Source organism: Petaurus breviceps, unplaced genomic scaffold (assembly GCF_028583685.1).
Source record: "Petaurus breviceps papuanus isolate PSGF00001 unplaced genomic scaffold, PetGlider_PUasm1.0 90825, whole genome shotgun sequence".
NCBI classification, from domain to species: domain Eukaryota; kingdom Metazoa; phylum Chordata; class Mammalia; order Diprotodontia; family Petauridae; genus Petaurus; species Petaurus breviceps.
Window position 1 is genome coordinate 21,888,774 of NW_027187353.1, and position 14,050 is coordinate 21,902,823.

The window sequence follows — 14,050 nt, forward strand, 5'->3', positions numbered from 1 at the left end:
AAGGAAGGAAGGAAGGAAGGAAGGAAGGAAGGAAGAAAGAAAGAAAGAAAGGAAGAAAGAAACTTGTGGCCCAAAGGAAGAAGGGGGAGAAGACCCAATTTCCCTGAATTAAATAAATCATCCTGAGGTAACAGCTTCTAGACAAATCTTGGCCTGATTTTTTTTTTCAGATTTCACGTAAATAAGGTGATTGAAATTACTAGGTCATGCTGGTTTGCTTCTCAGAGCTTTAAACCCACCAATGCAGGACTCCTCATCCTTCTTTGGGGAAGCATCAAGGTCAGAAAGGCCATTACACATTTCCTTTTAGCTTTCCCAGAAACAGAAGAGGCCAAGTTGCGATTCCCTGAAGAAAACCCTAGGGAACTGAGAGTTCGTTGGACTTCTCTAAAAACTCAAACTTTTCATCATTGTTTTTCCCTCCCTCCCTCCTTCTTTCCTTTCTTCTTTCCTCCCCTCTCCTTTTCTCTCTTCTATTTTCCTTGAGACTAGGTCTCCCCATCTCACCCACACTACAAGTGTTGTGCTCACTCAATAGATACAATCCTACCAGTCATCAGCATGGGGCCTTTGACCTGCCCCATTTCTGATCTGGGTCTTTGCCCCTCTTCAGGCAACCCAGTGGTCAGTCCTCTGCTCCCAGGGGTTCACTATATTGGTGCTAGACACAATGTGGACATCCAGTTGGCTCCTGAAGCTCAGACATGTTCAACTCAAGTGACCCACCAGCCTCAGGCTACTCAGTAGTAGAGATTAAGGCCCCATCTGGCCTGGTCTTCATTTTCCATCAAAGTTCCTACCTGTCCTCTGACCAGCTTGGATTAGGCTTGGGAGGTAGTGGGTAACAGGGTACATTAGAGAAGAAAACCCCTCCCCAGCATTTACATCGATTTCCCCAAAGGGGCCCTTGCTGCTGGAAAGCTACCATGATTGGTAGCCTAACCTTTGCCAGAGAGTTACCTTCTCACCATCATCCACAAGCCGCCTGAGTGATTTCAAGTGGGGTACGGCAAAAAAAAAAAAAAACATCTCAAAGGAAAAAAAAACCCTTTGAAGATCACTGTGAGAAGATCCTGAGATGAGTAATAACTCACATTTCTATTGGTTTTCAGACTCACCAAGCGGTTCCCTTCTCCTAGCCCACTGAGGTTGGCAGTGTAAATGTTATCGCCATTTTCAGTCCTAAGAAACTACCTGTTTGACCCAGCCCAGCAGTGGATTCAAACGGCAGCCAAGACACCATGTCAGGCCAGCAAAGAATGACTCATATATGCACCATGCCAAACCCCAGAGCAAACAGGGCAGCATGAATGGGGAGGGAGATCGTTGGTGGTAACCACTTTAAGGTGTTGTCTCTCTCCCTTGGGACTGAGAAGGTAGAAGGCAGAATTTCAATTCTGTACTTTAGTTCTTGATACAGTAAATACCTCTTTATAAAAACTAATTGATGTTAATTGGTTAATATTGGAAAGGTGGTTGATGAGTAGTTGATTAGTATTGGGAGGGAACTCACCAGATGAGGCTCTTGAATGACAGTCATAGAAAGTCACTGCCCCCCTTTCGAGTTCCCCTTAGAATCTTAAGGGGACCATTAGCCAGTCATGCCCTAGACTGCTGACCTGCCAGTACAGCCCTAGAGCCCATGTCCCAAGCACATCTCCTCACTCTTCTCCAGGGCCAAACTGGCCATTATTTCACTCAGAATCTTGCTCTGTTTTGTCCAAGAGTGCTTTTCATTGTACTACATGGTCTCTAGATGAGGAGGAAAAACAGCAATTGGTCCATAACTACAAACTATGGCTTTGACAAGTGACAAGTGCAAGGGCTAAGTCTGGCCGTAGGGTACGAGCCAAGACCTGCTGCCACCCTCCTCCCTGGAGAGTCACCGTCAGAGCCAAGGTTGCTGTCACTTGGACCTATATTGTCTTGGCAGACCTGGCTGACATGGACTCTAATTAAGTCCCTTCTCTGCTCCAGTCCTCTCCTTCTTAAAAAAGAAAACTAGCCCAGTTCTCTCCAAATATAGAGGAGGAAAATCCTCTATATAGGGAGAGAACTGGACCAATTTTCTTTTTTTTTTCCTTTTTTTTAAATTTATTTTTAGTTTTCAACATTTGCTTTTATAAGATTTTGAGTTCCAGATGTTTTCCCCTCCTTCCCATACTCCCTTCCCCAAGACATCATGCAATCTGATACACGCTATGCATGTACAATCATATCAAACATATTTCCACCTTAGTCATGTTGTGAAAGAAGAATCTGAAGAACAAGGAAAAAACCTGGACTCATTTTCTGTGGTCTTTTCCAGCCCTCCCATTCATTCATTCAACAAGCACTCATTATTATTCAGCCGATAATGAATATTATAAGTGCCTACTATACACTGACACTGTATTAGGTCCCTGGCTTCCAGAAGCTGCCGTTTTATGTAGGAGAAAACACAGACCCAGAAAAATCAACCTAAGACCTAAGCTGAGCATGTTATAGCCACGATACGAGAGGCTAAGACCTACCCGAATTGGAACGCTTACTTCTTATCTCCCTTGAGGTTATGTCCCACTGCATTCTGAACACTGGGAATTTCCCCCTGTACCTTTCTGGAAGGGAAGGCAGAAGAAAACCCCAGACAGGGATAATATTTGGAGAATCAGACCGAAAAAAAAGTCTCCCTCAATCTGCCAACACTCCCAAAGGAGCAGGAGGGAGAATCCTGGATGGTGAGGCCACACATGGGACCGGCAGAGCGAGGGCCTCCCTCTCTCACATCAGGGGGAGGGAAGGGGAGACCCAGATGCTATGTCCTGGGATCCTTGAAGCAGTTCAGCAATTCACAGGCCTGAGAACCAGCTAAACAATGGCCCTAGAGGAAGTAGGAGGCCCTGAGCCAGAAGCCTTGGCCGTTCTGCTCCATTCTGTGCCCTGAACATTAAAGGTGTCATTTAAAGGTTGAAGGGTTTTTAATCTCATTTTGAGTGATGTCTCCTTTCTTTATATCAGTTTTATTTCCAAGCATGTTCCTCTTCTCATCACTAGTCTGTGAAACATCCCTCATAATAAAGATTCAAAAAGAGGAGGAAAAGGCAGCTCACTCGGCAAAACCAACCAACACGTTAACTGGGTCTGACCTTGTATGGGATATTTTACACTCTGCAAATATGGGGGGGGGGGATGTGCCAGCTTTGGAGACAGAAGCTCTAGGATCAAATCTGATCCCACTTCTCTGCTTATGGGACTGTGGGAAAGTCTCTAACGGAAAAGATGAGGAGATATGGATAAGGGGTGAAGTGGAGGAGAGTATTGCGCTTGTAATCAGGAAGACCTGTGTTCAAATCCTGCCTCAAACACTTACCAGCCATGTGACCCCGGGCAAGTCATTTAGTTCTTTGGGCTTTGGTTCTTCAGCTGTGAAATGTGGGAGCTGGAAGTGATGACCGTCAAAGGTCTCTTCTGGCTCTACATCCGTGACCTTCCCTGGGCTAGAAGCTGCAAGTAATTAGACTTGGAGGAGATCGACTGGTTGGACACAAAGAGAGACCTTCAAGGTCAGCTTGGAAGGTCTGCAGTGGGGTGCCCCAGGGATCTGCACCGGGCCTAGTCTTGCGTCATATTCCTTAACCAATGCCCCGGGTGAGGTCAAGTTTGGTGATGGCACAGAGTCGATGATGACTGTCCAGATCCCTTTTTGGGTCTGATGTCTTGTTCTTTATGATTATGAATCAAGAATTTTGAGACCTTTGAGATCCTCTCACTTCCTCCCTTTACAGAGGAGGAAACTGAGGCAAAAAGAGAGTCAGGGAACTGTCCCAGTCACCCAAGAGTCACACTGAACAGCTGAGATTTGAACCCAGGGTACCTGGTTCCACAGGCATCCCCACCTGCTAGACTGTGACCTCCCTGAGGGCAGGGACCAGCTCACACCTAAAGGTCCCCCTCCCCGCCCCCCCAGCAGAGCTCCTTGTGCACACAGCAGACACAGCATAGACGCTGGTGGGAGTGACAGCCGGACTGGGGCTCACTCCTTCCTGGGGGCTGCCCAGAACAGAGTTAGAATGAAGCATTACAGTTAATTAGGACTGAGAATAATGACAACAGATTTTCACATCGTGCTTACAGTTCACTTGATACTAACTCCAACCCACCAGAGAGATGCTAGGATTATTCCCATTTTACAAATGAGGAAATGCAGGAGAGGCCCTGGATGGAGCGCTGGGCCTGGAGTCGAGAAGACCTGAGTTCAAATCTGGCCTTAGGCACTTAACCTTTGTCCATCTCAGTTTTCTCACCTGTAACACGGGGACAATAATAACACCGTCTCCCAGGGTTGTTGTGAGGATCAGAGGAGATCACCTTTGTAAAGAGCTCGGCACAGTGACTGACACATAGTAGGCATTATTTTTTGTCAGCCCCATTTATCAACCCCAGTGCCACATCCACCTGTCACTGGAGACCCAGACCAGGGCACTCATCAGGGATGGGGAGGCCAGGAATACCAGGGGACCATAGACCCAGGTCACCTGGGTGACCTTGGGCAAGTCCCTTCTCTGGAACTTAGCTGCCTTATCTGAAAAAATGATGAGGTGTTCTCTCTGGTCCCTTCCAAGGCTAAAGACCTGGACCTTGGTGCTTGCTCAGAAAATGAGCTCCCTGGCAGGGCAGGAACTCGATTGGGAGGAGACAAAGCCCTTTCCACACTCTGGGTGTGCATGGAAGGAGTGATAAGGCTTAGCAGCAAGGGAGAGGAGAACAGAGGGCAGGAAGGAAGGGGCTGGAAGAAGGAAAAGAGTAAGAAAGAACAAATGGCCTGAAGAGACAGAGCCCTGGGTCTGACGCTAGAGATCCTGGCTGAACTTCTGGGCTCTCTTCCTTACTGCTCATGCAGCCTTGGGTGCAGTCACTTGCCTCTGCCTGGGCCTCATCTCCCCATGTGTACAATGAGGGTGTGGAATTAGCCCCTGGCGACCCTCTGAGCTCCAGATCCTGCCCACTCAAAATCCTCTAACCCTCACACTGGATTGGGGTCCCCACTTTACAGTTTAGTGGGGGTGGGTAGGGAACACTGTTCATTGTCACAATAAATCTGAGATTAAGAGAAACTGAGGCACAAAAGTCCAAGTGTAATTTATTTATTGGTAAGGCTAGCAATTACCAGTAATAGAGGTCAATGGCCCCTCAGTGCGACCAGAGACACACTCCTTACAGTCAAAGCAGCTTTTTATACCATTTGATTATATACATTCACTGCATAAAGTTTACTGGATTCCAATTAAATTGGCACTGTGATGGGTCCACAATTACTCTGACTTGAAAAAGAGGGTCTCCAGAATCCACAGTAACAGGGAAAACATCCTCTGGAAAGTTCCTGACCCCATACCCACTATACCAAAGAGACCCAGCGCCAGGAAAAACGTCTCCTGACCAGGCTGAATGATCATCTCCCTCAAGGGGCAGGCCCAGTCTCAGTCTAAACCCAGACTCCTACAAAGCCTCCTACACACTTTTCTGCCAAGGCCTATCCAAATCCAAGTCCCAGTAACTGGTCATGGGGACTATTGCTCTGATGACCAAAACTTTCACTATTAACCAATCAATAACTAGTTTCACATCATCACTGCCACTAGTCCCTGGGCATTTCCCCATAGCTTCAGAAGCGCCCTTCTGTCTAGGAACGGGCCTTTCCAAGGAAGGTAGACGCAGACATAGCCAGAGAGGGGTCCTCTAGGGGCTGATGCTTAGGAGGACCTCACTTCCCAGGATGCTCAAAGATGGTCGAAAGTAGACCATAGCCCTCAGATTGTCCCAGCTGGAAGGGACTTTTAAGCATAGAATGTTGGAGGAAGATCTAAGCCTTCCATTTTAGAAGGGAAGTGACTGACCTAAGGTCCTACAGCTTCAATCCTCTCACAGGATTAAGCATAGACAGACATTGACTCAACCAAAACGTCCTACAGGCAGTAAGCCCAGCCCCGAATCCTAATGCCAGTCCTGTGGCCACCCTACAAATAGGGAAGTGAATCGTCCAAGGTCCTGAGGTGGTAAGTGACAAAGCTCAGACATGAGCCCTGGAACTCTGTACGTCTGTGCTCCAGGACCCAGTTCAACTGGACGCTTAGATCCAGCATCCTTCCCACTGGCCAGGGCTCACCTCTTGTAGTGCCCCCACCCCTGAGACTCCATGCCCAGTGGGCTGAGGCAGCAGGGCAAAGAATCGGAAGACCGGAGAACCCAGTCTGAAGCTAGAGTGCAGCCCCCTCATTTTATAACAGCAATACCAATAAAGACAACACCAACAGTAGTATTTATATAGCATTTATATAGGAAAGCAAGGTTTGCAAAGTGCTTTACATACATTATCATGGGGGCTCTTCCCAACCTTCCCAAAGGCACTGTTCCTGGTTTTATTGGCTTTTCCTCCCATCCCAGGAGCAGCAGAAATCTACCAATCTGTGAAGTCCTACTACAAGAAAGGGGTCCTAAAATAGGTAAGACATAATCCTATCCCTCAAAGGAGCTTATTCCCATTTTACAAATAAGGAAACTGAGGCTCAGAGAGATTGTGGTCACATAGGCTTAGATCATGAGATCCTGGAGAGCAAGGACTGCCCTATGCCTGTAGCGTGGTACCTGGCTCATAGGAAATGCTAAATAAAGGCTAGTTAACTACCAAGTAATAGGTGCCAGGGATAAGATTCGAACTCAGGTCTTCTGACTCAAAATCTGGCACTCCTCTCCCATGTACCACACCCCTTCTCCTATGCCTTAACTCCCTACCTAGATAATACATTCTTGAGAGAAGGGATCCTGTCTTATCCCTCTCCATCCTTGGAGCCCTTAGCAAGGTGCCTTACTCAGGGATGGTGTTGATTGGTGGGGGATCATGGGGGGGGGATGGGGAGAGGGAGCAGTAAAACCAGGGCCTGGAAACCAGGGCCAATCTATTGCTTAACCTGCCTGGGCCGTAGCTCTGTTTTCTAGGTGACTCATTTATGGCCAGTTCCGGGCGACCTAAGACGTACACAAGATGGGAAACATGGCCTGACCACATTCAGAGCACCCTTGTTTATCTGCATGTGATGCTTTGGGTTTCAGAAACCCAAGCTGTGTCGCAAGATTCATTTCCCAGACATGCATTGGGTACCCTCTGCTTGGTCAGCTGGAGGAAGCCTGGAGGGGCCTCTTCCCCAGAAGGCCTAGCTTCCTACATACGGAACTAAGAAACGCACCAACAGAAATTATCTTCCCCCCCACGGCCCTGAAGCAAGAGAAGGGGCAGAGGAGCTGGGAAGCTCCCCCACCCACCCAGGCCTAGGAGTCAGGACATCTGAGCTGGGATCTAGCCCCTCACTCAGCTAGTACTTAGCTATTACTAGTAATTTCACTTTGAAGCAGGAGGGTGTGGTAGAAAAAGCACAGGATTTGGAGTCTGAGGAGCTGGGTTCAAATTCCGCCTTAACAACTGAGCAAGACATTTCACTACCCCAGGACTCAGTTTCCTTCTCAGTACAGTGAGGGGATTAGACTGTGACCATTTACAATATTCTTCCAGTCCTGAATCTTTGACGAGCCTATGAATTCTCTCTGAGCTTCAGCTCTATCTGTAAAGTGGGGACATCTCTCACAGAGCTCATAGGGATACAGAATAGAGCTGGAAGGGGCCTCCAAGACCATCTTAGCCAACCCTCCCATTTTACAGAGGAGGAAACTGAGGCCCAAAGAGACCAAGTAATTTGCCCAAGGTGACAACAGGGAATATCTGGAACACCTTAGAGATCGAGGAGGAAGCTGACATTCCAGGAAGGGAGGGGACTTGCCCAAAGTCATTCCCTTTCCTAGACAGAGCTGGGGTCTGAGCCCTCCAGGCTTCCAGATCCAAAAGTATATGACTCAAGAAAGGATTGTGGGGCTTAATAATCACAGAATCACAGGGTTGGAGAAGGAAGACATCTTGTGGCCACCTGCTTCAATCTGCTCATTTTTACAGAGGAGGAGAGTGATCATGTGACTTATCCAAGGGCAAGATTTGAACACAGGCACTATGACTTGAAATCCAGTGGTCCTTTCTTCCAAGCCGCCAAAACTCTAGAAGAAGGAAGTGGAAAGCAGTAGGTTTCTGGAGGTCACAAATAATAAGGAATAGAGAGATAGGACAGGACTGTGATGGTCCTATTAATTATACATGTGTATTGATAATAGTGAAAGCAAAAAGACCATTGGATTGATAAAAATAGGTTTTTTTAAGGAATAAAAATAATAATAAATAAACAGTAATGATAAATATAAAATAAACAGTTAACCTTATTTAAAAAGAGAGAGAGAAATGAAAAAGAACTTAAAACTGAAGAAAAAATTAAGGAAGTTCTCAGAAACTATTTGGCCCAATTTTATACTAACAGACCTGGCAGATAGGGGGTGTCCTAGTGCATAGAGCATAGCCAGGAAGACTCATCTTCCTGAGCTCAAATACAGCCTTGGACACTTACTAGGCAAAGATGCTCACCTCAGTTAACTTTTTCTTTTTCTTTTTTTTGGAGGGCAGTTGGAGTTAAGTGACTTGCCCAAGGTCACCCGGCTAGTTTTTGTGTTAAATGTCTGAGGTCGGATTTGAACTCAGATACTCCATTCATGCACCACCTAGCCAACCCTCAGTTAACTTTTTCACTTCTAATTTTAGCTGCATAGGGCTTGTCTGTGCAAAACTCTTTAATTATATGTAATCAAAATTGCTGTCTTATCTTCTGTGATCCCCTCCTTTGTTTTCTCATGAACCATTCCTTCTCTATAGATCTGAAAGGTGGTTTCTTGCTGGCCCCTCTAACATATATAACATGATCTTTTACATCTAATTCATCTACTCATTTGGAAGCTCCACTGAGCTCAGAAATCTAAGGCTGTTGCTTCCAGGCTCAGATTAGCATCAGAAGACCCACTCCCAAGAGATACTGGGTCCTGGATGGGACTAAGAAATCCAAGAAACAGCTTTGGGGAGACCCAATCTAAAGGGGAGTTCAGGGTGAGATAAACTGTGATCTATTCGTCTGTCTTCAGAGACCAAACTAGGGAACAAGCCTCTGAAACTCAGTTCAAGAAGAGGACGCCGTATCTTTCTCAGGAAAGCATGTTTATTTTATTTTTCATCACTTCTAGTTTATTTTTTTTCATTTTTCAAATGCTTTATTAGCTTCTGATTTACATCATTAATTTCCGCCAGATTTTGAATTACAAATTTTCTCCCTGTTTTTCCCCTACCCACCACCCCAAAATAGCAATCCCACAGGATATCCCCTCCTCCAATCTGCTCTCTCCCATACCCCCTTCGACTTTTCCAGTAGGGCATGGTGGATCTCTATGCCCCAGTGCCTGTATATCTTATTTCCCAATTACATGCAAAATAGTATTAATAATAATAGTATATATATATATATAATTTTAAACATTTGATTTTAAAACTTTGAATTTCAGATTCATTCCGTTCCTCCCTTGTCACCCACCCTTACTGGGAAGATAAGCAGTTCAGTATAGGTTGTACATGTATAGCTAATGCAAAACATTAACATAGAAGTGTAGAAGCTGCCAGATCCTGAGTTATCCTGATTGTGTTTCCACACTATTCAAATTGTTTCTTCCTGGATGCCTGTAATATTCTCTCCTTGATCTGGGAATTCCGGAACCTGGCTATAATATTCCTAGGAGTTTTCTTTTTGGGATCTTTTTCAGGAGGTGATCAGTGGAATCTTTCAACCTCTATTTTGTCTTCTGGTTCTAAAACATTAGGGCAATTTTCCTTGAGAATTTCTTGGAGGATGAATTCTAGGTTCTTTCTTTGATCATGGCTTTCAGGTAGTCCAACAATTTTTAAATTATCTCTCCTGGATCTATTTTCCAGGTCAGTGGTTTTTCCCATGAGATATTTTACATTGCCTTCTATTCTTTCATTTGTTTGGATCTGTTTAACATCATCTTGATCTCTCATAAAGTCACTAGCTTCCCTTTGCTCCATTCTAAATCTGAGGGAATGATTCTTCTCATTGAGCTTTTGAGCTTCTTTTTCCATCTGGCAAATCTGGCTTTTTAAGGCATTCCTCTCCTCATTGCCTTTTTGAGCCTCTTTTGCCAATTGAGTTAGTCTGTTTTTTAAGGTGTTATTTTCCTCAGTTGGGCTGTTGACTCTCATTTCGTAATTTTCTTGCATCATTCTCATTTCTCTTCCCAATTTTTCCTCCACTTCTCTTATCTGCTTCTTAAGGTCCTCTATGGCCTGTAACCAGCTTGTACTTTCCTTTGAAGGTTTTGGTGCAGGAGTTCTGCCTTTACTGTCTTCCTCCTGTTCCATGCTTTGCTCCTTTTTGTCCCCAAAATGGGAGTCTAATGTTGGCAGCTTGTCCACTCCCCATCTTTATGCAGCCTCCACAACTCCTGGGAGTCCCCTTCCTCCCACCCTCAATAGGTAATGGATCCACGGAGGTCCATGAATCACAAAGCCCACAGTGTGAGTGCCTGGACAAAGCCCCAGCTATCCCACCCTTGTTAAAGCCCTGAGATACACACTGACTCATCTCCTTTTCCAATTACCCATTTCCAGGATGTAATCTTTGACGTGAGTTCCCGTGCACAATCCTCTTGGATGAAGTGCTATGGCCGACTCATACCCACAATGATCATTCTAAGTCTTCAGAGACAGTGACCAGTCCAGTTCAGTGCACGAAGCAGCAGATTAAGTGCCTAACGTGGGCAAGGAACCCTGGGAGTGAGATGACAAAATGGACAAGTCCCTGCCCTCACAAAGCTTTCATTTTGGGAGGACAGTGTAGCGGCAAGCACCCCAAGCGTCCTCAGGGTTTGCTGCCAGTACAGGTTCTTGGATCTGCTTTGATAAAGGAAAGCAACTCAAAATGGGTTAACAAGCTTACTTTAATCAGTCAGGAATATATTGTTTACCTTGTTCAGGGGAAAAGGTCAGCACCCCGAACTTCAAAGTACACAGACAGAATTATCAAGACAGAAACAGATCTAGTAGACAGATTTCAAACTGTCCAACCACTACATCCATACCCAGTCAACATCTGGGTTTCAACATCTGGGATTTTTCAAAGCCGGGGGGCTCAGGACAACGGCTTCCCAGAATCCATATCAAATCACAGAACACTTCTCAAAGTGAGCCCCAAAACAAAGCTACACATCAGGGCTTATATAGCCTCCTCCTGGCTCAGAGAATGTAACAACCTTATTGACTCACTGGCCAATCAAGAAGTATCTACTGAAAAACAAGCCTCCCACCCCAGGCTCCAGGTGCACTTTAGCCTAGGGGCAGGGAAGAGCTTTAAAATTTACATTCCCATTACAGACAGATACAACTAGAGAGCAGCAAGGGAAAATTGGGGTGGGGGGTAGGGGAGAGATGGGGAGAAAATTTGGAACTCAAAATCTTGTGGAAATGAATGTTGAAAACTAAAAATAAATCAATAAATAAATGAAATCTGGAAAAACATTTTTTTAAGTTAAAAAAAAAAGAGTGGGGGTGGCCAGGTAGCACAGCAAGTCCCCAGTGTCAGGATGACCTGGGGATCAAATCAGGCTCAGATACTTAGCACCACACCCAGAAATAAATGGCTGTGTAACCTTGAGCAAGTTACTTAACCCCAATTGCTTTATATATATAAAAAAAAAAAGAGTGGGTTTTACAGAGAAGTGATTGGATGTAGTGGGAAAAAATGTGGACCTTAGAGTCAGAGAACCTGGTTTTGATTCAAGCTTTGACATCTGTAAGGCCATAGACAAGGCCTCAGTTTGCTCATCCATAAAAATGAGACTATGCTAGATATCTCCTAAGGTTTCTCCCAATTCTAAATCAACAATTTAAAGAATGAAGAGACAACACATTCATAAGAGAAAGTCCAGTGCCATCTTGAAGCCCCATGTCCTTGTCCTAACTGTGCCTTCAGTAAGAAACTGAAAGCATTAGCGCGTTGCAAGGGGCTCACCGAGGAGGGAGGAAGGGGATGAGGTCTTCTGATAACACAACCTGCTTTTGAGTGATAATAGGAAAGATGAAGGGGGCAAGATAACCCGGAATTCAGAAGAGCTAGAGATAGCGAGTGGGGAAACAGGGGAGAGGCCCATCTGGAGAGAGAAGGGCTGCTGAATGAGCAACTGGTGGACGCCATCTTTTTTAATGAAAGAAGAAAATGCTTGGACCTTAGTAACTGGGGATGAAACAAACAAAATGAGAAATAAAATCATAAGTAAAAATTAGAAATATAATACTGTGCTTCCAAACAAAGTAGAATCAGAGAGACCAACCAACCAAAAATGTTTGCTCTGAGCCCCTGACAATCCTAAGGTCCCACTGTGCTCTGTGTACGTATGTGTGCATATACACATGCATGTATACACAGTGAGTACACTATAGACATATACTTGTAATCTAGTTCTGCTTATATCATCTGGAATGGTGGCAGAAAGAAGATGAGATTGTAGGCAGAGGCTGGTGGCTGTTCAGTCATGTCTGACTCCTTTTTTTTGGGTAGTGGGGATTTCTTGGCAGAGATCCTGGAGTGGTTTGCCATTTCCTTCGCCAGCTCAGTTGACAGATGAGGAAACTGAGGCAGACAGGGTTAAGTGACTTGCCCAGAATCACACAGCTAGTGTCTGAGGCCACATTTGAACTCGGGTCTTCCTGACTTCAGGCCTGGCACCACCCAGCTGGCACACATCTGGCCTCTAACACTAACTACTGGTGTGACCTTGGGCCTTTAGGATTCTCACTAGCAATTTTTGAAAGAGGAAATTCTCTCCTTTTCCCAACTAATCCTCCACACAGCTGCTCATTTCACACCATATATATTTTGTATTACACATAGCATTTCACACCCTATTCCAAGATAAGCTCCAAATGGGTATATCAAAGGTAACATCAAAAACAAATTAGAGGCGCAAGGGGGATAAAACCGACCAGAAAAGAGACTGTGAACAAACAAGGGAGAGGATCCCAGAAGATAAGACAGACGGCTTTGATTACATAAAATTTAAGCGATTTTGCACAACCAAACCCAAGGCAGCTAAAATGAGAGACCTTATGTGGGAACCAGATAACAAGGAAGTGGCAGGAATCTTTCAACCTAAGTTTCTCTGAGAAAGGTCTCATTTCTAAGACATATAAGAAGTTGATTCACACTCATAATAAAATCCATTCCCCAAATAATAAATGGTCACAGCATTTGAGCAGGTAGTTTCCTAAGAAATCCAAGCTATCAATAGTCACATGAAAAAGTGCTCCAAATATTATGATCTACTGGAAAGCGTACTGGACTCAAGTCAAAATACAGAAATTGATCATTGGTTCAGATGTTACGCAGCTGCATGACTGTGGGCAAGTCATTTCATCTGTTTCCTTATCTCTACCCACATCATGTACCTTACAAGATTGTGGAGGAGGTATTTTGTAAATCTTAGAGCACCAGATAGATGGAAATTACTAAAGGACCCTCGCCTCAGAGTGAAAGGGCTGACTTTCATCCCAAGAGGACAGAACTGAGAGTGTTCTGCAGAAAGGCAAATTTTGTTGTTCAGTTGTTTTTCAGTTGTGTACAACTTGTCATGGCCCCATTTGGGATTTTCTTGGCAAAGACACAGGAGCAGTTCACCATTTCTTTATCCAGCTCATTTTACTGATGAGAAAAGTGAGGCTAAGAGGGTTAGGTGACTTGCCCAGGGTCACACAGCTAGCTAAGTGTCATCTGAGGCCACATCTGAACTCGGGTCTTCCTGACTCCAGGCCCGGCTCTCTGTCACTCTGGTGCCACCTAGATGACCCTGGTCCTAACTTACTGCCTAAAAATCAAGTGTTTCTAGTAGAATACAGTCTCTGTTTATATGCTTCCCTTGGTTTAAAGATGTAGCATCAGGGAATGTAGGAAGAGGAAGAAACCTTAGAAACCATTTAGTCCAGGGGCCTCCTTCTTCAGGTGAGGAAACAGGTTCACAAACCCCCAAGAGCTTTGGCAAATGAAGGAACGTGTTTTGCTACATGCTTATAACAGGTTTCATCTTCCTGGTT